Raw genomic sequence first — 24,265 nt, forward strand, 5'->3', positions numbered from 1 at the left:
GTTCATCCAGCCCCTCCTGCACGCCAGGGAGACTCAAAACATATGAGGCGAACTTCATGTGGGCAGATATAGCAGAAGGGTGTGTCCTAAGCTGGACTCTTGGCTTGCAGGAGGAAGGAACGTTAAACAGGAGCCATCCCCAACCTGAGGGCTGCTGGCAGCAGGTGCTTGTTTGTGTGAGAGGCACACTTCCACAACTTTTGAAAACTGGACTGGCTACAGGTCCAAAGCAACAACACCGCAGCCTTGTAGACTCTGCTACAAACTATATTAGCTTTATTATTCCGGTAAAATCGCAGCCGAGAAGGGATATATGTAGCAGGCGTCTCCAGTCTAGAAAAGGGGCTTGAGGTTCTGCCTCTCAGCAACATGAGAGAATAGTCGTGGTGAGCTTTGGGACCCCACACAAGCACTGGACAGTCGGCCAAGTCGATCCCCCGCCCCCCAGAGGTGGGTCCGGCAAGGCTGCGGCAGAAAAGAGTGACAGACAGGTTTCTGGAGGAGGCGGGTCTCGCTTTGGCTGGAATGAGATTCTTAAAGAGCAAGTAACTGTCCTCCCCTGCCGGCCAGAACGTCTGCCAGTCCTGTCGCCTCCTTCCAGGACCTCTGTGCTGCTTGGCCATTGGGTCTGCCCCCCACCCCCCATGTTGCATGCAACATAGCTCCATGGTACCAGCCGCCCCTACGTTTGGACCCTCTTGACATCCCCTAACCACCTAAAGCAGTGGTGGCAAACCTTTGGCACTCCAGATGTTATGGACTACAGTTCCCATCAGCCCCTGCCAGCATGGCCAATTGACCATGCTGGCAGGGGGCCAATGGCTGTAATCCCTGTATCCTGAGTATAAAATTCCCTCCTCAGACCTAAGGTCTGTGACTATGAGCCCGTGCATTGCCTACAGAAACCACAACTACTGCACAGGACTTTCCCACCCAAGCAGTCTGATCTCAGCCACGAGGAGGGACGGGGGCAGAAAAGACCAGCTACTCAGGGGGGACCCAGACCCTCCCCTTGCCCAGGCCCCTCCCCAGTTCCCTCTTGTGCTGAAACTTCCTGTAATGACCCTGTAAACACAGCCAGAGGCAGAGCTACGAGGAAGCATCACAGAGACAGACTCCCAAATTTCTGCAAAGCTCCCTGGGGGTGGAGAAAGTGGAACACAGTGGTGGGATCCAAAATTTAGTAACAGGTTCCCAGGGTGGTGGGATTGCAAGCTGGTGTGGCATCCAATGGGGCTGGGCGAGAGGGGGGACACGACAGGGGGGCAAATCCCACTGTAGTCCGTCAAATCCCCGTCCTTCCTGGGCCATTTCTGCCCAATGGGCTGGCTAGATGCAGCCCCCTCCCCTGGGTTGATCCCAGCTTCCCTCTGTTAGCTACAGTGCGGAGGAGCCATCCGCGGTTCTGGGAGAGGTAGCTGGGCCCAGGAGGCAAGGGACAGCGGAATGGGAGGAGCGAAGAGAGAGCAGACTCAGCCCACGGTCCTCAAGCCACCTGCCGCCCGTCCCAAGCTGACAAGGAGTTCACATGCCAACAGTTGGCATACTCCATGCCGTTCACGAGACAAGCATGCACCAGCATGGAGTCGGGAAGGAAAGAATGGCCCGCCCTACCGCGGCTGCCCTCTAGCCACCAGCCCATGTCGCGGCTCCCGCACCCTGGAGCGGGTGGGAGATGCCCTCCCAGAAGGCCGCTGCCTTGCCCATCCTCGCCTGAGGGAGGACAGAAGCAAAAGTGAGGGCCTTCCTCCACATCCTGCTAGGAGGCGGGCAGGTCTCGAGAAAGGACAGACCATCCAGGGGGTTCAGGAAATAGGAATTGTGAATGGGAGGAGCCAAAAGAGAGCAGACTCCGCCCACCTGTCCTCAAGTCTCTTCCAAGGACAGCGAGGCAGACCCAAGTACCAGGAGATCCACCCGGGGATGTTCCTCAGTCCCCAGAACCTCTGTTGGAAAAGCCGCCCGCTCTCCTCTTGACTCCCTTCTTTTGCCGTGGCTCAAAGACATCCATCTTCACGCTGAAACCAAGATGGCCTCCGTGCCACTGACGGTGAACCCACATTGTCTGGGAGACCACAGCCCTGGAGGGCAGGAGAGTCTTTTGGAAAGAGAAGGCCCAGGCCAGCTCCTTCCCAACCACGGGGGGTGGGGGGGGTGGGGCTCAGGGCTGCAGGAGGTATTTCTCCTCATTCCCCCTCTCGTCCGCCTCAGAAGAGGAGCTCCGGTCGGGGCAGGAGGGGGTCCGGCAGGCCTTGCAGAGGATCAAGAAGAGAAGCGCGATGAGGCAGGCGATGAGGCGGATTGAAGCGGTCAGCGACCCGGCGCCGTGGAGAGCTCCGCCCCCATCCTGGGTCCCCGGGCGGGGGAGGCGGCCAGCAGTCAGGGCGCAGCTAGCAGGGGCAGGAAACCCCCCGGCCCGGCATTGCACACGGGGTGGCCACCTCGAGGCTGCGTGGCCACAGCTGAGCCCAGAGAAAGTCAGCCAAGGCTAGTGCCAGAAAGGAGAAAGGGAAAGGCCCGGTGGCTCAGCACAGGGCGCCAAATGGAAAGCCCGTATTCTGAGCAAGGAATGCCACGCCGAGCGTCAGCTGTCACTCCAGTCTCCTCCGCTGCCATGTCCTTTTTTCCCTGGTCCCAAATGGGGATGTTGAAGCCCCATTTGAGGTTTCCTCTGCAGACACGGAGAGAGATCAGGATCCACTAGAGGTGTACCAGACTCTGCGGCTGCCGGGGGAGACGTCGCTCCTCAGAGGCAATGCGGGGGGCGGGGCGACACCTGCTCCGTGCCTCCCCCAGCTTTCTGGCTCTCAGCCGGCACCTATTTGAAAAAGGAAAAGAAGAAGAAGAGGAGAATTATGACATTCGCTGAAGCTCCGTCTACTGTGGTGGCCGCCCATTCTGGAAGATGCCTGGTGCTAGGGGGTCAGCAAAGCGGTGCCGGTCACGAACCTCTCTTGCTCCTCTTACAAGTTTAAGTGGATTCTAATCTGGAGAACTGGGTTGGATTCCCCACTTCTCCACCTGAGTGGCAGAGGCTTATCTGGCGAACCAGATGTGTTTCCGCACTCCTACGTTCCTGCTAAAAGCTCTTCATCCCTCCCACCCCCCAGCACATACCGTTCATGGCAAGATAGAAAAATCTACGGCACACTATCTTGAGACTACAGCCTTTTCCATTCATAGAAAGAAGAAGAAGAAGAAGAAGCGGAGGAGGAGGAGTTTGGATTTATGCCCCTTTCTCTCCTGAAGGAGACTCAAAGAGGACCTAATCACTTCCCTTCCTCTCCCCCACAGCTCAGACACCTTGAGGTGGGGCTGAGAGTTCTGAGAGAACTGTGACTGGCCCAAGGCCACCCAGCAGGAATGCAGGAGTGCGGAAACACATCTGGTTCACCAGATAAGCCTCTGCCACTCAGATTGTGGAGGAGTGGAGGTCAAACCCGGTTCTCAGATAGAATTCCACCTGCTCTCAACCACTAAAGCACACCAAGGTTTGAGATCTCATGGTGGATCCTTCAAGAGCCAGTGGGCAGCAAACGATGAACATGGGGACCTGCGGAAAGAGAGCCCTGCGGAAAGACTGAGAAGGATAAAAGGGTGTGTGTGAGGGGGGACACACCATAAGAACATAAGAACTAGCCTGCTGGATCAGACCAGAGTCCATCTAGTCCAGCTCTCTGCTACTCGCAGTGGCCCACCAGGTGCCTTTGGGAGCTCACCTGCAGGATGTGAAAGCAACGGCCTTCTGCTGCTGCTGCTCCTGGGCACCTGGTGTGCTAAGGCATTTGCAATCTGAGATCAAGGAGGATCAAGATTGGTAGCCATGAATCGACTTCTCCTCCATAAATCTGTCCAAGCCCCTTTTAAAGCTATCCGGATTGGTGGCCATGCACCTCCTGTGGCAGCATATTTCAAACACCAATCACACGTTGCGTGAAGAAGTGTTTCCTTTTATTAGTCCTAATTCTTCCCCCCAGCATTTTCAATGAATGCCCCCTGGTTCTAGTATTGTGAGGAAGAGAACAATTTCTCTCTGTCCGGCATTTTTACTACCTCATGCATGAATTTTATAGACTTGATCACATCCCCCTCAGGCAGCCTCCTCTCAAGAACTAAAGAGTCCCAAACGCTGCAGCCTCTCCTCATAAGGAAGGTGCTCCAGTCTCTCAATCATCCTCGTTGCCCTTCTCTGCCCTTTTTCCATCTCCTCCAATATCCTTTTTTTTGAGAGATCGTGACCAGAACTGAACACAGTGCTCAAGAATGCGGTCGCTGACTTTATAAGGGCATGACAATCTTTACTGATTTTATGATCAATTCCTTTTCTAATGATTCCCAGCATAGAGTTTGCCTTTTTCACAGCTGCCATGCATTGAGTTGACATTCCCATGGAACTATCAACTAAGACACCCAAATCCCGTTCCTGGCCTGTGACTGGTGGGACTTTCTCTCTCAGCCCCGCCCCACCTCTTGGGCCTACAGAGTGCCGACTCGCCTCCAGTCTCTGCTCTGTCCAAACTACTGGAAATTCTTTATAATCTCTGAAACAGCAGCTGAGTCGAACGTCACCCTCACATGGAGTATTTCCAGTGGGGCACTCAGCTGCACCAAAGCAGTGGAGTAGCAGGAGTGCCGATGCCATCTCCTGAGCTCCGACTGTTGGCGTGACAGGAGAGACCCAGATGGCACTTCGCCGTTTGAAACAGGATAGCTGCGAGAACTGCAGCCCTCGAAACATCTCCTTGCCTCATCACGGGGAGTCGATTCACTGGGGACACGGCCTACAATCCGGCTTTGTTCTCCGCCAGTCAGCGTGAGTCAAATCATGCCGGGGCTGATCCCTTCACAAACATCTTCGACAATGGGAGAATGCCTGCCATGGAAACCCGAACCCGGCCGCTCCGGCAAGGCGGTCAACCGAGAGATATTCCCTGACCAGCTAGACCAGCAGGGGTCCGACATGCGGAGGCCAGATCCGATCCGTGGAGGGCTTGTGGAGTCTGTGTGAGCAGTGAGGCCATCCCCGTGATCCCAATCTGGAGCGAGGGGGATTCCTCCAGCAGCTTCCGTGGCTCTAATAAGTCCTATAAGGAAGACATGCAACAGTTGTAGGCCAGCATGAGGTATAGTGCAGGGGTCTGCAACCTGCGTACTCCAGATGTTCATGGACTACAATTCCCATCCAGCCCCTGCCAGCAGAACAGCAGTGTGGGAGGTTAAGAGCTCGTGTATCTAATCTGGAGGAACGGGTTTGATTCGGCTCTGCCGCCCTGGTAACTGTGGAAGTCTTATCTGAAATTCAGATTAGCCTGTGCAGTCCCACCTGCGCCAGCTGGTGACCTTGGGCTAGTCACAGTTCTTGGGAGTTCTCTCAGCCCTACCTACCTCACAGGGTTTTTGTTGTGAGGGGGGAAGGGCAAGGAGATTGTCAGCCCCTTGCAGGAGAGAAAGGGGGGATATAAATCCAAACTCTTCTTCTTCTTCTTCTTCTTCTTCTTCTTCTTCTTCTTCTTCTTCTTCTTCTTCTTCTTCCATGAACATCTGGAGAGCCGCAGGTTGCAGACCCAGCATCATGCTGGCAGGGGATGATGGGAACTGTAGTCCATAACATCTGGAGGGCCATGAGTTTGACACCTGTGGTATAGTGGTTAAGAGTCATAGAATAATAGAGTTGGAAGAGACCCCAAGGGCCATCTAGTCCAACCCCCAACTCTTATTTGGTGAACCAGGTTTGCTTCCCCGCTCCTCCACTTGAAGCCTGCTGGGTGACGGTGGGCCAGTACCATTCCTCTCTGAACTCTGTCAGCCCCACCTGCTTCACAAGGAGTCTGTTTTGGAGAGAGGAAGGATGCGGTGTGAGCCTCCACAGGAGAGAAATTGGGGTATAAATATAAACCTCTTCTCCCCAGTCTAGGACCCCTCCCCCCCAGTGCCTCCAACTGAGACAGGCACCCCCCTCCCCAGCCTGATCAAGTCATATTTATGTTCTCTTCAGCCCTTGTAGCAAATCAGTCGGACACCCATCTAAACTAACCCCCCCAAAGCAGGAGGGTGATCGGTGCATTGTGGTCTGGCCCCAAGATCCTCCCAGTAGTAACTCTCCGCTGCCATCCAGGAGGCCTCCTAGGGGAAGTCATAGCTCCCAAGAACTGGAAAGCAACGAAGGCGGCATTCCCACGTCTAAGAGCTTGAAACTGACTCGGCCCATTAGGGAAGGCAAACAGAGCGCCACTCATTCAGAGAGGCGGCTGGACCTCTCCTCCCAGCTTGGGCTCGCTCCTGCCCCCCCCCCCCATCACCTGCAAACACCACCACCCCCAGGAGCTTCCATGTGGAGGGTTGAGGGCCTGGGTAGCTAGAGGAACCTATGCAGGGCTGGGGCCACGTCTCACCCTCCGGCTAATTCAGGGAGCTGCAGAATTTCTCTTTCGCAGAACCCGGCAGCACAAGGAAGGCAACTTTCCAAGCCTCGGGCAGGCAAAGGGGCAGCTCAGGGGGGCCACAGCAGGGCAGAACGCGGCATGGGGAGCTGCCCTCCCTTGGACGCCAACCTCCAGGAGGACTCTAGGACATGGATGGATGGATGGATGGATGGATGGATGGATGGATGGATGGATGGATGGATGGATGGATGGATGGATATGGATGGGTGGGTGGGGGGGTGGATGGATGGATGGATGGATGGATGGATAGATGGATAGATGGACAGATGGACAGATGGATAGATGGATAGATGGATAGAGGTGGATTGATAGATAGAGGTGGATAGATAGATAGATAGATAGATGGATAGATGGATAGATGGATAGATGGATAGATAGATAGATAGATGGATAGATGGATAGATGGATAGATAGATAGATAGATAGATAGATAGATAGATAGATAGATAGATAGATAGATAGATAGATAGATGGGTGGGTGGGTGGGTGGGTGGGTGGGTGGGTGGGTGATAGATGATGGATGGATGATAGATGGATGGATGGATGGATGATAGATGGATGATAGATGGATAGGTAGATAGGTAGGTAGATGGAGGGAGGGAGGGATCTGGCAGGTTGATGTCCACCTGGGTGAGCGGCTGCCAGTCTAAGCAGACAATCCTGATTAAGATGGACCAAGAGTTTTCGGCTGCTTCCTGTCCGCGCTCCAACATCCCTGCAGCAGACACAGGACAAAAGACCTCCCCCACTAGAAATCCCCCCCCCCCCTTTACAAATGCAGCAGGCTTAAGCAGCGCAGTGGAATTTGCTTTGGAAAACTTGTGTTGGCAGCCCGGAAAAACATTCCTCTGCTTTCGGGGAAGGAGAGTTCCACACTCCAGGCCGAAACTCTGCCTGCCAGACGCGCTCTCGACCGGCCTGGCAACTCCGAGAACTTTCCAATGGGGAGGAATCTGGATTTATTATTGGGAGCCTGCCTGGGGTTCTCAGTAGAGCTGTAGCAAGCCCGAACTCTGCTCTCCCACAACACAACCCTGCCAAAGAGACTGTGAGAACAGGAAGCAGCATGGCGCCACAAAGGGCCGCTGGGCCGAGTTCAGTACTACCACCCAGGCAAGCTTCACGGCCAAAGCTCGCTTCCACTGGCAGGACAAATCCCATTACCCATGCACCTAAATAGCTTCAGCCTTGGAAATCAGAGACACATAAGCAGCAAAACTTTGAAAAGTCTTGTTTGGCAAAGAAGGTGGGGAGACAAGCATTCCAAACGCACAGGGGTGGGGTGAGAGTGGCCTGCTCCGTAGGGCTGTTGTGAAGGCCAGCACAAAGAATCACTCGGCTGTCCAAAGCGGTGCGCCAGCCTCAGAGATCAGTGCCGCCCGGCATCCCTTGCGTGGGTCTCAAAGCGGCCCTGATCCCCAAGGCTAAGACGCGCTCCTCCGCCCTCTGCCTGCCCCAGCTCTGCTCACTCAAAGAGAATGATTCAGATGCACGGCTCGGTCCAATCCGGGGGCCGAAGGGGGCTCTTGCAGGGCCCATAACTGGGGGGGGGGGGGCGCCTTCTCCCTCTGGCCTCTCCTTGTTTTAAGCCAGGTTAAATTGGAGAGCGCATGGGACTGGGTTGCAGGATTTGCGGTCAACCACAGCCCTGCGAGGTAGACCACGGCACTTCCTACTCCACAGGCAGGGAGACCGACCAAGCTGTAGCGACCTTTACAAGCTACTCCCGCGCATCCATGAAGGAGGGGGGGCGACAGCTGGATCTCCTCCCGGGGGGGTGGGCCACAGCCAGGAGGGGACACCACAGGCAAGCCCCGGTCAGAACGTTGGCACGGTCGGGTCTTCAGACGTGCCGGGCGAGATCCGGGTCCGGAGAGGGGCTGCCGAAGCGTCGCCGGGGGTTCGTGACACGCAACTCGCCCCGCACGTCTGGAAAGACCCCCCGCGGTCCGTCCCGGCACCTTCCTCCCAAGCAGGCCCGGCCTGGCGCCCAGCTCCGTTTCGCAGCCGCCTGCTTCCCGCCGCCCCAACATCCCTGCAAGGTAGGACCAGCCCGCCGGGGGGGAGGAGGCGGCGCGCCCGCCAAGGCTCTCTGCACGCGCTCAGGGGCGCTCTTTGGCGCCTCCCGGGCTCCACCTGGGGTCTTACCCTGTCCGCGGCGGGGGTCCCGGGGGTCTCGGCTGCGCTGCAGCGGCTCCGGCCGGGCGCCCATTCGCGTCTCCGAGAGCGCGGCCGGCGGCCGGGGGGGGGGGGGTGGTTTGGCCGCCGCGACCCGCCCCTCCCGCCCATTGGCTGGCGCGCTGTGAAGAGGCGGGGCTTGCCCAGGCCCTGCCCCCGGTCTGCCCGGGCCCGGCGCTGCACGTGTGAGTGCGTCGGGGCGGACCCAGGGGCCTCGCCGTGCGCGCTGAATCCCCTGGCCTGGCAGCCGGGCTTCCCCGGGGCGGGCCTAGTTTTGGAGCATGTGCAGAGCGCTGGCCGCTCTTGCGCGCGGATGAAGGCGCGGCTGCTGCGATTAGGGTCGGGCAGCGACGGTCTGGAAGCCTGGCCGGACTCCGCCGGGGGACTTTGGGGCGGGGGCTGTCCTGGGGGGGGGGTCTTGGGAATGGGCCTCCCGCCCCTGGACTCAGCGGACCCTTCTGGACTGGAGCCAGCCAAGGGCCCCCTCGCCAAATGGAGTTGCCACCTCCCGGGCGGAGATACCTGGAGGAGGAAAGAGCTGGGCTTTAGGGGGGGGTATAATGTCACAGGACCCCCCTTGCCAAAGTGGCAGGGGGAGCTGATCTCTCTCGCCTGGAGATCAGTTGCAACAGCGGGAGATCTCCAGCCACCGCACCCCTCCGCCACCAGGGGCAGGATTCGAACTCAGCACCCCAGAGCCCAGGTGTCATGATGCTGGCAGGGGATGATGGGAACTGTAGTCCACAACATCTGGAGGGCCGCGAGTTTGACACCTGTGACCCAGACCTTGAGCTGACGACGTGTGGCCTGAAGCATTTCTGTTTGGCCCTATGGCACTGACTCTTTGCCCACCAGTTCACCGCTGAAATTTCAAACGAGGGGGGCCCCCACCTGTGGTTGCCTGCCCTGCCCCCTCCCTTGCATGTCTGAAATGAGTCGCAGTGTGTAAAGGCACCTACGCTGAAAGATGGTGGCAGGCACGGCCTAGCGGTTAGGGAGTGCTGATTCGCACTAGGGGCAGGGGTAGGGAACCTGCGGCTCTCCAGATGTTCAGGAACTACAATTCCCATCAGCCTCTGTCAGCATGGCCAATTGGCCATGCTGGTAGGGGCTGATGGGAATTGTAGTTCCTGAACATCTGGAGAGCCGCAGGTTCCCTACCCCTAGGGAATCCCTCACACCCGATCCTCCCCCACTTCACATGGGCGTGGCGTTATACTGGTTTGCAGTTTCACCTGAACAGCTGCACTTTGGACCCAGGATTTGCAGCATTCAGGGGTAGAAGTTCTCAGCGGCTGCCAGTCTGAGTAGGTTGCACTGATTGTGATGGACTGAGGTTCTGATCCAGAATCATCATCATCATCATCATCATCATCATCATCATCATCATCATCATCATCATCATCGTTTGGATTTATATCCCCCCTTTCTCTCCTGCAGGAGACTCAAAGGGGCTGACAATCTCCTTGCCCTTCCCCCCCCCTCACAACAAACACCCTGGGAGGTGGGTGGGGCTAGAGAGAGATCCTGAGAAGCTGTGACTCAGCTCCAAGGTCACCCAGTTGGCGCAGGTGTGGGGAGTGTACAGGCTAATCTGAATTCCCCAGATAAGCCTCCACGCAGCTCAGGCGGCAGAGCTGGGGGTAATCAAACCCAGTTCCTCCCAGATTTAGATTCTCTCGAGCTCTTAACCTCCTACGCCACTGCTGCTCCTCTACTGGCGTAAAATAGGCACAGGAAATAAATGCATCATGCCACAGAGAGGGAGAGAATATACATATAAATAAAACAACAATAATCAAATCCACTTAAATCCTTTTGTGGTGTAATTGTGCGGTACAAGAATTTTGCCATATTCTCAATTATATCAGGCGTATGATTGTTTAATAAAAATAACTGTGCTAAGTCAAGCAGCGGAATAAAAGCTGTGAAATGGTTTCAACACAATTCGCCCCATGAGCAAGGATCGTCATAAGAACATAAGAACATAAGAACAAGCCAGCTGGATCAGACCAAAGTCCATCTAGTCCAGCTCTCTGCTACTCGCAGTGGCCCACCAGGTGCCTTTGGGAGCTCATGTGCAGGAGGTGAAAGCAATGGCCTTCTGCTGCTGCTGCTCCTGAGCACCTGGTCTGCTAAGGCATTTGCAATCTCCTATCAAGGAGGACCAAGATTGGTAGCCATAGATCGACTTCTCCTCCATAAATCTGTCCAAGCCCCTTTTAAAGCTATCCAGGTTAGTGGCCATCACCCCCTCCTGTGGCAGCATATTCCAAACACCAATCACACGTTGCGTGAAGAAGTGTTTCCTTTGATGAGTCCTAATTCTTCCCCCCAGCATTTTCATTGGATGCCCCCTGGTTCTAGTATTGTGAGAAAGAGAGAAAAATGTCTCTCTGTCAACATTTTCTACCCCATGCATAATTTTATAGACTTCAATCCTATCCCCCCCCTCAATAGCTCCTCCTCTCCAACTACTAAGAGTCCCAAACGCTGCAGCCTCCTCCTCATAGAGGAAGGTGCTCCCAGTCCCTCAATCATCCTCGTTGCCCTTCTCTGCACTTTTTCTATCTCCTCACAATATCCTTTTGAGATGCACGTGACCAGAACTGGACACAGTACTCCAAAGTGCGATTTCGCACTAACGGTTTTATATAAGGGCATGACAATCTTTGCAGTTTTATTCTCAATTTCTTTCCTGAGGATTATCCCCCAGCATAGAGTTTGTCCTTTTTTCACAGTTGCCATTGCATTGAGTTGACATTCCCATGGAACTATCCAACTAAGGTACGCCTAAATCCCTTTCCTGGTCTGAGACTGATAGCAACTCACCCTGTAGCTGTCGTATGTGAAGTTTGGATTTTTTTTGCCCCTATGTGCATCACTTTACATTTTGCTACATTGAACTGCATTTGCCATTTCTAGAGCTCCACTCACCCTAATGAATTTATCAAGGTCCGGCTTGAATGAGCTCTTCGCCAATCCTTTTGTGGTTCTCTCACTACAATCTCTACATAATTTGGTATCATCTGCAAACTTGGCCACCACGCCACTACCCACCCCTACTTCCAGGTCATTTTATGAATAGGTTAAAGAGCACTGGTCCCCCAAATATGATCGGATCCTTAGGGGACACCACTTCCAACATCTCTCCATTGTGAGAATTTCCCATTTTACACCCACTCTTTGTTTCCCATGTTTCTCAACCAGTTTTAATCGCATGAGGAGGACTTCCCCTCTTATTCCTTCATTGCTGAGTTTTCTCAACAGTCTCTGGTGAGGGAACTTTGTCAAAAAACCTTTGGAAATCCAAGTAGACAATGTCCACTGTCTCTGATCCACATGCCTGTTTACACAATGTCACTGGTTTATATCCATGCCTGTTACCTCAAAGAACTCTAGTAAGTTTGTAAGACAGGATTTGCCTCTGCAAAAGCCATGCTGACTCTTTCTCAGCAGGTCTTGCTTTTCTACATGTTTTATAATTTTATCTTTAATGATAGATTCTACTAATTTACCAGGAACAGATGTCAAACTGACTGGCCTGTAATTTCCCGGGTCCCCCCTAGATCCTTTCTTAAAGATTGGTGTGACATTGGCCATCTTCCAGTCTTCAGGGATGGAGCCTGATTTCAGGGATAAGTTGCATATTAAAGTGAGAAGATCAGCAATTTCATGCTTGAGCTCTTTAAGAACTCTTGGGTGAATGCAATCTGGGCCAGGGGATTTGGTAACATTTAGTTTATCAATGGCTGCCAGAACTTCTTCCTTGTCTACCACTATCTTCGCTAGTTCCTCGGATTCGCCTCCTAAGAAGCTTGGTTCAGGTGCAGGAATGTTCCTCACCTCCTCTTGGGTGAAGACAGATGCAAAGAATTCATTCAGCTTCTCTGCAATCTCCCTGGCCAGGCGCTGGAGTCCTGGCCAGGCGCTGGAGATCCGACCCCATTAGAGGATTTGGTTTCTGAAATTACAAGAATTTAGAACTGCAGATAAATTGACAACATATTTATGAAAAGACAATTTGGATACCTACCCTGTTTCCCCAAATATAAGACATCCCCTGAAAATAAGACATACTAGAGGTTTTGCTGAAGTGCGAAATATAAGGCATCCCCCGAAAGTAAGACGTAGCAAAGTTTTTGTTTGGAAGCATGCCCGACGAACAGAACACAGAAATATAATCAGGAGACGGTCCTTATGCTACCCCCCAAGTTTGGTGAGGTTTGGTTCAGGGAGTCCAAAGTTATGGACTCCCAAAAGGGGTGCCCCTATCCCCCATTGTTTCCAATGGGAGCTAATAGGAGATTGGGGGCTACAGTTTTGAGGGTCCATAACTTTGCCCCCCCTGAACCAAATTGCACCAAATTTGGGGAGTATCATTAGGGCAGTCTCCTGATGAGACCCTGAAAGTTTTGAGACTGTGCCTTCAGAAATGTGCCCCCGACAGCCTGCAACCCCCATTGACAGCAATGCAGAAAACTCAATGCAGAACAAAGATTCTTGGGCAAATTTCTAGGATGTTCCTGCAGGGGGTGCATTTTTGGATGTATCGGCACCAAAATTTCAGGGTATCATCTGGAGATGATGGCACCCCCCAAGTTTGGTGCAGTTTGGTTCAGGGGAGGGGGGCAAAGTTATGGACCCTCAAAACTGTAGCCCCCATCTCCTATTAGCTCCCATTGGAAACAATGGGGGATGGGGCACCCCCTTTGGGAGTCCATAACTTTGAACCAAACCTCACCAGTCTTGGGGAGTAGCATAAGGACAGTATCCTGATGATATGCTGAAATTGTGGTGCTGATATGTCTAAAAATGCACCCCCTGCAGGCACCAATGTCCTGGTGCAAAAAAAAAATTGGTCGTGTATGAGGGCTGCCCATGGGGGGGGGGGGGCATCCAACTCAGGTTTTGCCCAGGGCTACAGTTTGCCCAGGGCTGCCTCGTTATGCCCCTGCCTGAAAATAAGACATAGTGCATCTTTGGGAGCAAAAATTAATATAAGACACTGTCTTATTTTTGGGGAAACACGGTATGAGAATACCTGGAAACCAATGATCGAATATTTGAATGATTGAATATTTTATCAAGAAAGACCAGACAACTTCCTCATTCCTAACTGATATTTGAAAACTTTTAACTAACAGACATTTAAGTCAAGGAAGATTATTCTCCGTTGGAAAAAACATGGAGAAACAACAGGAGATGGAAATGTAAAGTTAAAACTAGCTGAACGTGACAGATACAAAGACAGTTTGAATGACCTCATATGCTTTCCTTTTCTTGCAATATTTTTTTTTTGGTTTGGATTTACATTTCCCCCTTTCTCTCCTGCGGGAGACTCAAAGGGGCTTACAATCTCCTTGCCCTTCCCTCCTCACAACAAACACCCTGTGAGGTAGGTGGGGCTGAGAGAGCTCCAAGAAGCTGTGACTAGCCCAAGGTCACCCAGCTGGCGTGTGTGGTCGTGCACAGGCTAATCTGAATTCCCCAGGTAAGCCTCCACAGCTCAAGCGGCAGAGCTGGGAGTCAAACCCGGTTCCTCCAGATTAGATACACGAGCGTTTAACCTCCTACGCCACTGCTGCTCCAGTTTCTTTCTAATATGGTCGGAATAAGGAATAGAGAAATGTAAGAAGGCTCTGTGATGATGGAGAAGCTCAATTTATTACTTATATTTGAGGGTTTTTAAAAATAATGTAAATGTATCAACCATGTATAATATTTTAAAAAATCATAATAAAACTGATTTGGAAACATTAAAAAAAACAGTTTGTCCCATGAGGACAATATCTGATAGATAGTGGGGTTTTCAGAAATCTTCCTGATCCCAAAGGCTCATTCCGCGCATGCAGAATAATGCACTTTCAAACTGCTTTCAGTGCTTTTTGAAGCTGTGCGGAATGGCAAAATCCACTTGCAAACAGTTGTGAAAGTGGTTTGAAAACGCATTATTTTGCGTGTGCGGAAGGGGCCTGAGAGTCATCAAGGTCTCCAGGCAAGAGAGTCTTCCGCCCTGGCTTTCAGGGACTTTTTGCATGCAAAGCGTGTCTTCTAAGAGGCATGCCCCCCCCCCCCGCCCCGTGGCCCATCCTCCTAGCTTCTGGCCCAGGCTGGCCTCAACCATATGTCGCTTGGCCTCCTTCCAAGCCTCTTGCCAGTTTGTGAGCTCTGCCCTGGCAACCTGCAACGATTTTTGAGTAGAGGGAAGTCTCCAAGTGGGTAATAGTGAATGCTGTTAAGCTTCAGGTAGGCAGCTGTGATTGTTAAGGGGACATTCCTTATAAATTATCCTGCAATGACTAGGACCGTGGTGGCGAACCTTTGGCACTCCAGATGGTATGGACTACCATTCCCATCAGCCCCTGCCAATTGGCCATGCTGGCAGGGGCTGATGGGAATTGTAGTCCACAACATCTGGAGTGCCAAAGGTTCGCCACCACTGGACTAGGAGGTGGATTTAGACACGAATGAACACAAACAGCCACGAATCCTCCCGACAGAGCGCCTGCCTGCAATTGTGCCTGATGCAGTACCTTCCCCTCTCCACCCCTGTTTGTGTCTAGAGTACTGAATCCTTCCGCCTCCTTTTGCACGTAGGGAATTGCCCCAGAGGGGTCAGCTGTGCCTTTTGGAGCTCCAGAAAGATGGAGAAAGTGATGTGTGTGCTATAATGGTTCTGTAGGAGACGATGTCTCGGAGGCATTCTTTCCTAAGAGGTCTTGATAATAAAGCGAGGAGATTAGTTGGATAAAGCGACGGATGGTTTCGTTCTTCTTATCTAACTTTTTGTAAAGTCCTGTGATTGTGATTTCCACCCCCCACCCCCCATTTTGACCACATGTGTAGCTGCCTTTTACTGAGTCAGACCATCGGTCCAACCAGGTCAGTACTGCCTACTCTGACTGACAGCAGCTAACCACGGTCTCAGGCAGAGGTCTTTCCCATCACTGGTAATGCCGGGAATTGAGCCTGGGACCTCCTGCGTGCTAAGAAGTTGCTCGGCCACGAAGCCATAACCCTATGCCTATGCAACTGTTACTTTAGATCACAGGTGTCAAATTCGCGGCCCTCCAGATGTTCATGAACTACAATTCCCATCAGCCCTTGCCAATATAGCCAATGCTCATATTGTGAGGGACTGATGCGAATTGTAGTTCATGAACATCTGGAGGGCCGTGAATTTGACACCCCTGCTTTAGATCATAGGTGTCAAACTTGCAGCCCTCCAGATGTTATGGATTACATTTCCCATCATCCCCTGCCAGCATGATGCTGGCAGGGACTGATGGGAAGTGTAGTCCATAACATCTGGATGTCTGCGAGTTTGACACCTGTGCTTTAGATACTCATACCAATAAGAAGAGTATAAATTGTATTTCTTTTTTTAAAAAAAGTGCTTTCCATCTATACCAGTGGTGGCGAACCTTTGGCACTCCAGATGCCATGAACTGCAATTCACATCAGCCCCTGCCAGGATGGCTAATTGGCCATGCTGGCAGGGGCTGATGGGAATTGTAGTCCATAAAATGTGGAGTGCCAAAGGTTCGCCACCATGGATCTATACCCACTTTTAAAAAACATTTTATTTTCTTGTTTTTAGTGGTCCTAAATGGAAAAGCTGGAAGGGACCCAAAGAGCGTATCTGTTGTTACATTCTCTGCGTGGTGAAGCTCTCTGGCCCCCAAATACTCCGACCAGCAGAAAAGGTCTAGATGAGGCCTGCTGTGGGAATCTTCAGCGTTTACACGGCGCTGTTTCTGGCAGGAGGGTTATACTGTTCGCATTGCTGCATAGAACAAACCGTGCAAGCGGCATGTTGGTTGTCGGGGCGATGGGTCTCCTGCAGCGCAGACACGCGAGGAGGACGTGGCCGGTTGCATTTGGCATGCCGCACAGTTGTGAAAGCATTCTAGGACGTTCTCAAAGTCACCCTCCTTGTGCAAATCGCAAGCATCTGGCGGGCAGCAGGAGGTCTGGATGGGCACAGGGCAGGTTTCATAAGCATGCGGAGACCTGGCAGCGTTTGGAAAGTCAGCCCGGCTTATTGAACGTGACGCAGTCCAGGTAAGAGGAGAAGAGGGCTGTGCTCTCTTCCTGGCCGTGTTTACTCAGGAAAAGGATCCCCTGGTTCTAGTGGGAATTACAATTTCAGACAGGGATGGCAGTCCTCCAGAATAAGCAGAGCCGCATCAGGATTTGGGCTCACCCAGAGATTTTTCGGGGTGATGCTCTTGAAGAAATGCTTCGAGGAGATTTGCAGCCCAGGGCTGCTGAGATGTGCCAAAGACTCAAAAAACTGGATGTAAACATTCAGGAGAGCTCTTCCAGCAGGAAGCAATCCTGTTTTGATTGCAAGCGGCATGAAATGTTGACAGCCAAAAGGTGAGCGTTTTAAAGTCCCGTGGATCCCACGGCAGGCTGCGTTGAATTTTCCCCCGCCGAAAGCAAAGGGACTGAAGGCAGGCCTCGTGTTTATTTCCTGATAATATTTTAAATACAGCGAAGCCGAGTGGTTTCCAATTTGCTCCCTGGCTGCCTAGAAGTCACAAAGGGAGGAAACTGCTTTGGTAAATATATTCAATAGAGATACTCAGTAGCAGAGTATCTGCGGAAGCAGTCTCCTGTGGAAAAGAAAGATAGCCAGAGACACTTTGAGTTGCTTTCTGTATCAAAATAGTTTACTAGCTTATAGGAAGGGTTACATGGAATGAAACACCACATTCTCTACTGCTCTGTTACATATTCCCAGGAGTATCATAGAATCATAGAGTTAGAAGAGACCCCCAAGGGTCATCAAGTCCAACCCCCTGCCATGCAGGAACACACAATCAAAGCACTCCTGACAGATGGCCATCCAGCCTCTGTTTAAAAACCTTCAAAGAAGGAGACTCCACCACTCTCCGAGGTAGTGCATTCAGTGGTGGAATCCAAAAATTTTAGTAACAGGTTCCCACGGTGGTGGGATTCAAACAGTGGCGTAGCGCCACTGGGGCTGGGCTGGGCACGGCGGGGGTGTGGCCGGGCATTCCAGGGCGGGGCATTAATAATTTCTCTGTTACTGTAAAAAAACTCTTACTGTAAAAAAAAGTTCCTAATTTCCAGCTGGCATCTTTCTGTTCATAATTTAAACTCATTCTAGCAAGTCCTGTCGTCTACTGCCAGCAGAAACAACGACTTCTCCTCTAATTGACTGCCTGTCAAATACTTAATACTTTCAAATACTTAATTTTGTTTCTAGAAATCAAAAGAAGGAGACTTTCCTTAAACAAGGAACTTGACCGTATTTCTAAAACATGTTTTTAAAACAGCCCAACAGGGAGAATTATCCCGTTTTCTACCTTCTCTAACCAGCCACGTAGGAAACAACAGGACTTTATGATTTTTGGACCTAATGGGATTTCCAACGGAAAAGCGGACCCAATTAGTAACCCCCTCTCGGCACACACAAATCATTAGTAACCCACTCTCCGGAACTGGTGAGAACCTGCTGGATCCCACCTCTGAGTGAATTCCCCTGTCGAACAGCCCTGATGGTCAGGAAGTTCTTTCTAATGTTTAGGTGGAATCTCTTTTCCGGCACCTTGAACCCATTACTCTGTAGTAATTACAGTCTAGGACTACATCTTGCTTTCCATCTGCTATCTCGCCACGTGGCTCTGAACATGTGCGGTGAACAAAGAAAACAGGTAACTTTATAACTTTAGATGTACGTGCTTACTAACATGCAAGCAATGGTGGTCTGACTGACCAATGGCTAATCCATAGACCAGGTCATAGAACAGTGACCTCAACAGCTTATTTACATGCAGACAGTTAACCCCTTAGTAACTGAATTGTGACAGACACTTGCAAATACCAACTTTGTACCTTATGGGCACCCAGTGAAGGGAAAAGACACTTTGGAGAGGGGAGTCTTAAGCTCATTCTGCACATGCAGAATAATGCACTTTCAAACTGCTTTCAGTGCTCTTTGAAGCTGCTTTCAGTGCTCTTTGAAGCTGTGTGGAATAGCAAAATCCACTTGCAAACAGTTGTGAAAGTGGTTTGAAAACGCATTATTTTGATTGTGCAGAAGGGGCCATAATTTTCAGCAGGACATCCACACCAGTTTCCACCTTCAGATTGCAGTGGCTACGGTGTATGTGTGTGTGTGTGCTTGTGTGTGAAGTGTTACCAAGGTGCAGCCATCGGGGTTTTTGAGTTACGAGACTTCAGAGGTTGTCTGTAGAGCAGCCCTGGAAATCCCAGGGCTATCCCTGCTTCGCTTCTGAGATCTGACGATCTCGGGTTGGCCCGGGTCATTCTTTACAGTCTATTAAAAATAATTGGAAGAAACAATCATGTAAGTCCTTTGAAACTGGTTCTCTTTGGTGAAGGCAGGAATTTTAATCCAAAAAATTAAGGCTTGGAATTGGGTAGATTACTTCTTAATGTTTTTTTTTAAGTTATCAATAAAATGTTACTGCTTTTATAGTCATCAACAATATTTTGTTGATAGCTGTAAAAGCAATAATGTTAAGGCTTACCAGTAATCTGGCCAATTTCCTTCCTTCCTTCCTTCCTTCCTTCCTTCCTTCCTTCCTTCCTTCCTTCCTTCCTTCCTTCCTTCCTTCCTTCCTTCTTCCTTCCTAATCCTTCCTTCCTTCCTTCCTTCCTTCCTTCCTTCTTGCCTTCCTTCCCTAATACTCCTTCCTTCCTTCCTTCCTTCCCTTCCTTCCTTCCCTTCCCACACCAAATCTGGTGACGATTTCCCTCAACTGGGAGTTCTGTAGATAAAGAAATTCTGATCCCACAATTATTACGCTGGCGATGTCACTTTAAATGCATTGCTGTGGTCCAACTTTCTTTGAGGGAAATATATCCTCAAATCGCTCCAAGCCAGTGTGAGAGTTGAATGTGCTTGTGTAACCTCTTTCTGTGGGTTCTGTGGGGCAGTACTTGGAAGGAGTTGCAAAGAACCAAATTTAAACAAAACAGTTTACTTCTCTTTACAAATAACATTAAACATCAACATTTAACATTACAATTCAAGGCCCTGTTCAGGTTGCATTTCAAGTCCTTCTAGTTACAGTCTACTGATACTGCCAAGTCCAATTCTTCTTTGCAAGTGGGTTGGCTCCTGAAGACTCCAAGGGCTTGATGAACAGGATGCAACATGATGAAGGTTTCCAGGAGAACTCTCACCCATTACAACCACAAAAAGAAACCCTTAACAAGGTGTTAAGGGCTTATAGAAATCAAGGTCCGAGTCTGGTACCCTTGTCTTCTCCAAAGAGCTCTCTCCTGCAGCCTCATGCTGCTCTGAGTCTCCACCCCTTACTGGGTCAACCCATTCTGGGCCAACCCATTCTGGGCATGGGGGTTACACTTGCCAGACATGACGTGGCAGGATCCAACCCGAACGTCTGGCCATGTGTTCAGTTCAGTTTATTAAATGTAGTCACAGACCAGCATAATAAAACTCAGAACAAAAACACTGCACAGGAACAATACAAAAAACTCCCACCTCTTTAGCTAGTAGATTTACCAACCAAAGCCTTCCACATTTTTAAAAAATATTTTTTATTGTATAGTTTGAAATAATCGTTCTATTTACATCTTTCTGATATAATTTCCAAACAATACATTTCCCCTTTTTTTTCCTCCCACCCTCCCCTAATATTATGTTTTACTTTTCTTTAGCCAAACAGCAGTAAGTTCGTTGATGTCTTCTTATCCATACGTCTTCTTTGACTCCCTTCTCCTTCATCCAGTTCTCATAACTTGTCCATATCTTTGTTATTTCATTCTGTTTTTCTTGCCATGTTTTATTCTTTGATAATGTTTCAAAAATGTCTAATGTCACTTGTTCCCATATATATGCCAACCATTTCTGAATCGTCCATTTTTTCTTATCTTTCCATCCAAACGCTATCACTGCACGTATTGCTCTAATCCACGTTTTATACATATTTCTATATTGTATATCTATTTTTTTCATCATCAATTATTCCCATAAATAATAGATCATTTCTTAATTCCACTTTATTTTTCACCAGTTTCTCTATCCATAGCAATGCCTTTTCCCAGAATCTTTTTACTTCTTTGCATTCAATCCACATATGGCTATAATGTGCATCTTGGCCTCCACAGTGCCAGCATTTTGGGGATAATCCCATAACCATATATGCAAGTTGTTTGGGAGGTCTATGCCATTTTAAAATCAACTTTCTTTCCAACTCCATATATTTTTCAATTTTTATTTTTCTCATGCTAGCCATTATTCTTTCCATTTTTTTATCATTCAGAGAAGCCTTCCACATTTTATCACTGTAACAAAACTTCACTACTGTGTATGAAACTGTGTTATCCTTACCAGAACATAAGAACATAAGAACTAGCCTGCTGGATCAGACCAGAGTCCATCTAGTTCAGCACTCTGCTACTCGCAGTGGCACACCAGGTGCCTTTGGGAGCTCACGTGCAGGATGTGAAAGCAAGGGCCTGCTGCTGCTGCTGCTGCTCCTGAGCACCTGGTCTGCTAAGGCATTTGCAACCTCAGAGCAAGGAGAATCAAGATCGGTTGCCATAGATCGACTTCTCCTTCATAAATCTGTCCAAGCCCTTTTTAAAGCTATCCAGGTTAGTGGCCATCACCACCTCCTGTGGCAGCGTATTCCAAACACCAATCACACGTTGCGTGAAGAAGTGTTTCCTTTTATTAGTCCTAATTCTTCCCCCCAGCATTTTCAATGAATGCCCCCTGGTTCTAGTATTGTGAGAAAGAGAGAAAAATTTCTCTCTGTCAACATTTTCTATCCCATGCATAATTTTATAGACTTCAATCCTATCCCCCCTCAGACGTCTCCTCTCCAAACTAAAGAGTCCCAAACGCTGCAGCCTCTCCTCATAAGGAAGGTGCTCCAGTCCCTCAATCATCCTCGTTGCCCTTCTCTGCACTTTTTCTATCTCTTCAATATCCTTTTTGAGATGTGGCGACCAGAACTGAACACAGGACTCCAATTGCGGTCGCACCACGGCTTTATATAAGGGCATGACAATCCTTGCAGTTTTATTATCAACTCCTTTCCTAATCATCCCCAGCATAGAGTTTGCCTTTTTCACAGCTGCCATGCTGATAGTACCAGCAAGCAACAGTTTACTACAAAGTCATCAGGATGTCCAAGGTGCCCAAAGGCTCTGTACAACAGGGGTAAAATTAAGCAACTCCCAACATCCCTCTGGCCCCTCCCGCACATGCAGCAGAATAAATGCACTTTCAATGCACTTTGTAGCTGGATTATACTGTGCGGAATAGCAAAATCCTCTTGCAAACAATTGTGATAGTATATTGAAAGTGTTTTATTCTGCATGTGCAGAAGGGGCCTAAATCACTCACAGTAAAGGAAGATATGAGTGAACGTTTCCACCCCTGCAAGGGCATATTTGGGCTTCCAGAGGCCAGTGTTGAAACCTCCCTGTAAGGAAAGCCCCTGGAAGAGCATTGAAACGAGCTCTAGAAAATGCCCATCTCATTTGGAGAAAGTCATAGAGGTAAGAGCAGAGTCATAGAGAGCAGCAGTGGCGTAGGAGGTTAAGAGCTCGTGTATCTAATCTGGAGGAACCGGGTTTGATTCCCAGCTCTGCCGCCTGAGCGGTGGAGGCTTATCTGGGGAATTCAGATTAGCCTGTACACTCCCACACACGCCAGCTGGGTGACCTTGGGCTAGTCACAGTTCTTTGGAGCTCTCTCAGCCCCACCCACCTCACAGGGTGTTTGTTGTGAGGGGGGAAGGGCAAGGAGATTCCTGCAGGAGAGAAAGGGGGGATATCAATCCAAACTCCTCCTCCTCCTCCTCCTCCTCCTCCTCCTCTTCTTCTTCGTCTTCATCGTCTTCATCGTCTTCATCTTCTTCATCTTCTTCTTCTTCTAAGATATGGAACAGCAGAAATTCCCACCCACGATTTTAACGGTCTGTATAATTCTCATAGGCCTAAATTGCTGTTGCCATCCTGTGTATTATTGAATGTAATGATGGATATTTTATTGCATTCTATATATGGACAGAGGGTTTTATATTGTGGTTCACGACCCTGAGCCCACTTTGGCTGGGGAGGGCGGGATATAAATTTAATAAAATAAAAATGAATACATAAATTGGCCTGTTCCTTCTCCTCGGAACCCCCTCAAGACAATAAGTAGCTAAAAGGGGGCAAATGCAATTGAGGGGGTGCAGACAGCAGGTCTCCGAACTCCCTTTCTGCCTGTCTTGGCACTGAGGAAGTTTCTCAAAGGATGGGAACTGCCTAACATTAGATAATGTTACCGCCAGGAAAATAAACAAAATATTTTCCTGAAGTCAGGTTGCCTGGCTACACTGGCTCCATGCCCGGACACGGAGACTTGTGTGGATCAGAAGCCTCCATAAGGTTCACAAAGAAGCATATATGTAACTATTGTTTGTGCCAATGCTATATATGGTTTCCCTGTTGTCTGTGTCATTCTAAGATGTAATAAAAGCCCCTCTTAGTTGAGTTTATGCCTGCAGTTTAGGATTTTAGTTGAACAAGGTTTATTTATATTTATTTATTTATTGTTTAGACTTCTATACCGCCCAATCCCCTAGGGGCTCTGGGCGGTGTACAACATAAAACATAATTATAAATAGATTACTAAAACCTTTAAAACAGCAATAACAGTAATGGAGGCGTCCGCCACCCCACTTTTAAAATTCTCCCCAGGAGAGAGGGAAGGCAGAATCCCATTAGATGATAGGCCGAGGTGACAAAGCTAGCTGGGAGGTTCTTCAGTTAGGTTAAGGTTTTATTAGATTAAAGCAAGCCCTGCCAATAAGTATATGTAAAGTCTCGCCTACAAGTATAAGTATGTGTGTTTATCCCTTAAGATTTTTCTAATGTTTAAGTTTAGAAATGTTATTTTTGAAATTTGTGTCTGATGGCCAAAGCAGTGGCCAGAAAGGTTTGATACTAAGGGACAAGAACGTTGGCTCTGGAATGCAGCTTAGACCAACGCCCAGCCGACTCTTTGATAAGGACAAAGACCCTCTTTGGATTTACAAATCGAATCTGTGGCCAGCACCCAAAGGTCCCCCCCCCTCCCCCAGCCATTGGAAGACGTGCAGGAACCACCATTGGACAATTTGAACTTTTCTTTGTTACAGCGATGCTGGGTGGGAGCCCCAGGGTATTTCTAAGAGTACAGCTATCTGATAAGGGACTTACCTGGGTGCGGCAACGGGCCCACCTGGATGGACATTATCTGCTTTCCGTTCAGCGCCTGTGCGAGGTCTCGCGGGAAGACGCCTGACAGCGAGATTTTGTAAGCTCTTTCAGAAGTTGTAAATGTATCTTGTTTGCGTGTTGTTTGTTGTGATTGGTGTTTGGGTAAGGGACTCGCCCCCTCGCCTCCCAGATCCCTGCCCCTTCTGCCCCTTCTGAAGTTTGGGAATAAAAGTTCTTGCACTGCGTTGCAAGAGCGCGATTCCCTCCTGACCGAGCTGTGACCACCATCTGCAATAAAAATCCTTTTTGCTTGAAGAACATCAGCTTCCTGCGCCTCATTAAGTTGCTGAGCTGAAATCACTTATTGTTACCTGGCAAATAGCGGTAACAATAATGTAGGCGCAGAAGGCATGAGAGGG

The sequence above is a fragment of the Sphaerodactylus townsendi genome, linkage group LG07 (assembly GCF_021028975.2).
Source record: "Sphaerodactylus townsendi isolate TG3544 linkage group LG07, MPM_Stown_v2.3, whole genome shotgun sequence".
Taxonomy (NCBI): Eukaryota; Metazoa; Chordata; class Lepidosauria; order Squamata; family Sphaerodactylidae; genus Sphaerodactylus; species Sphaerodactylus townsendi.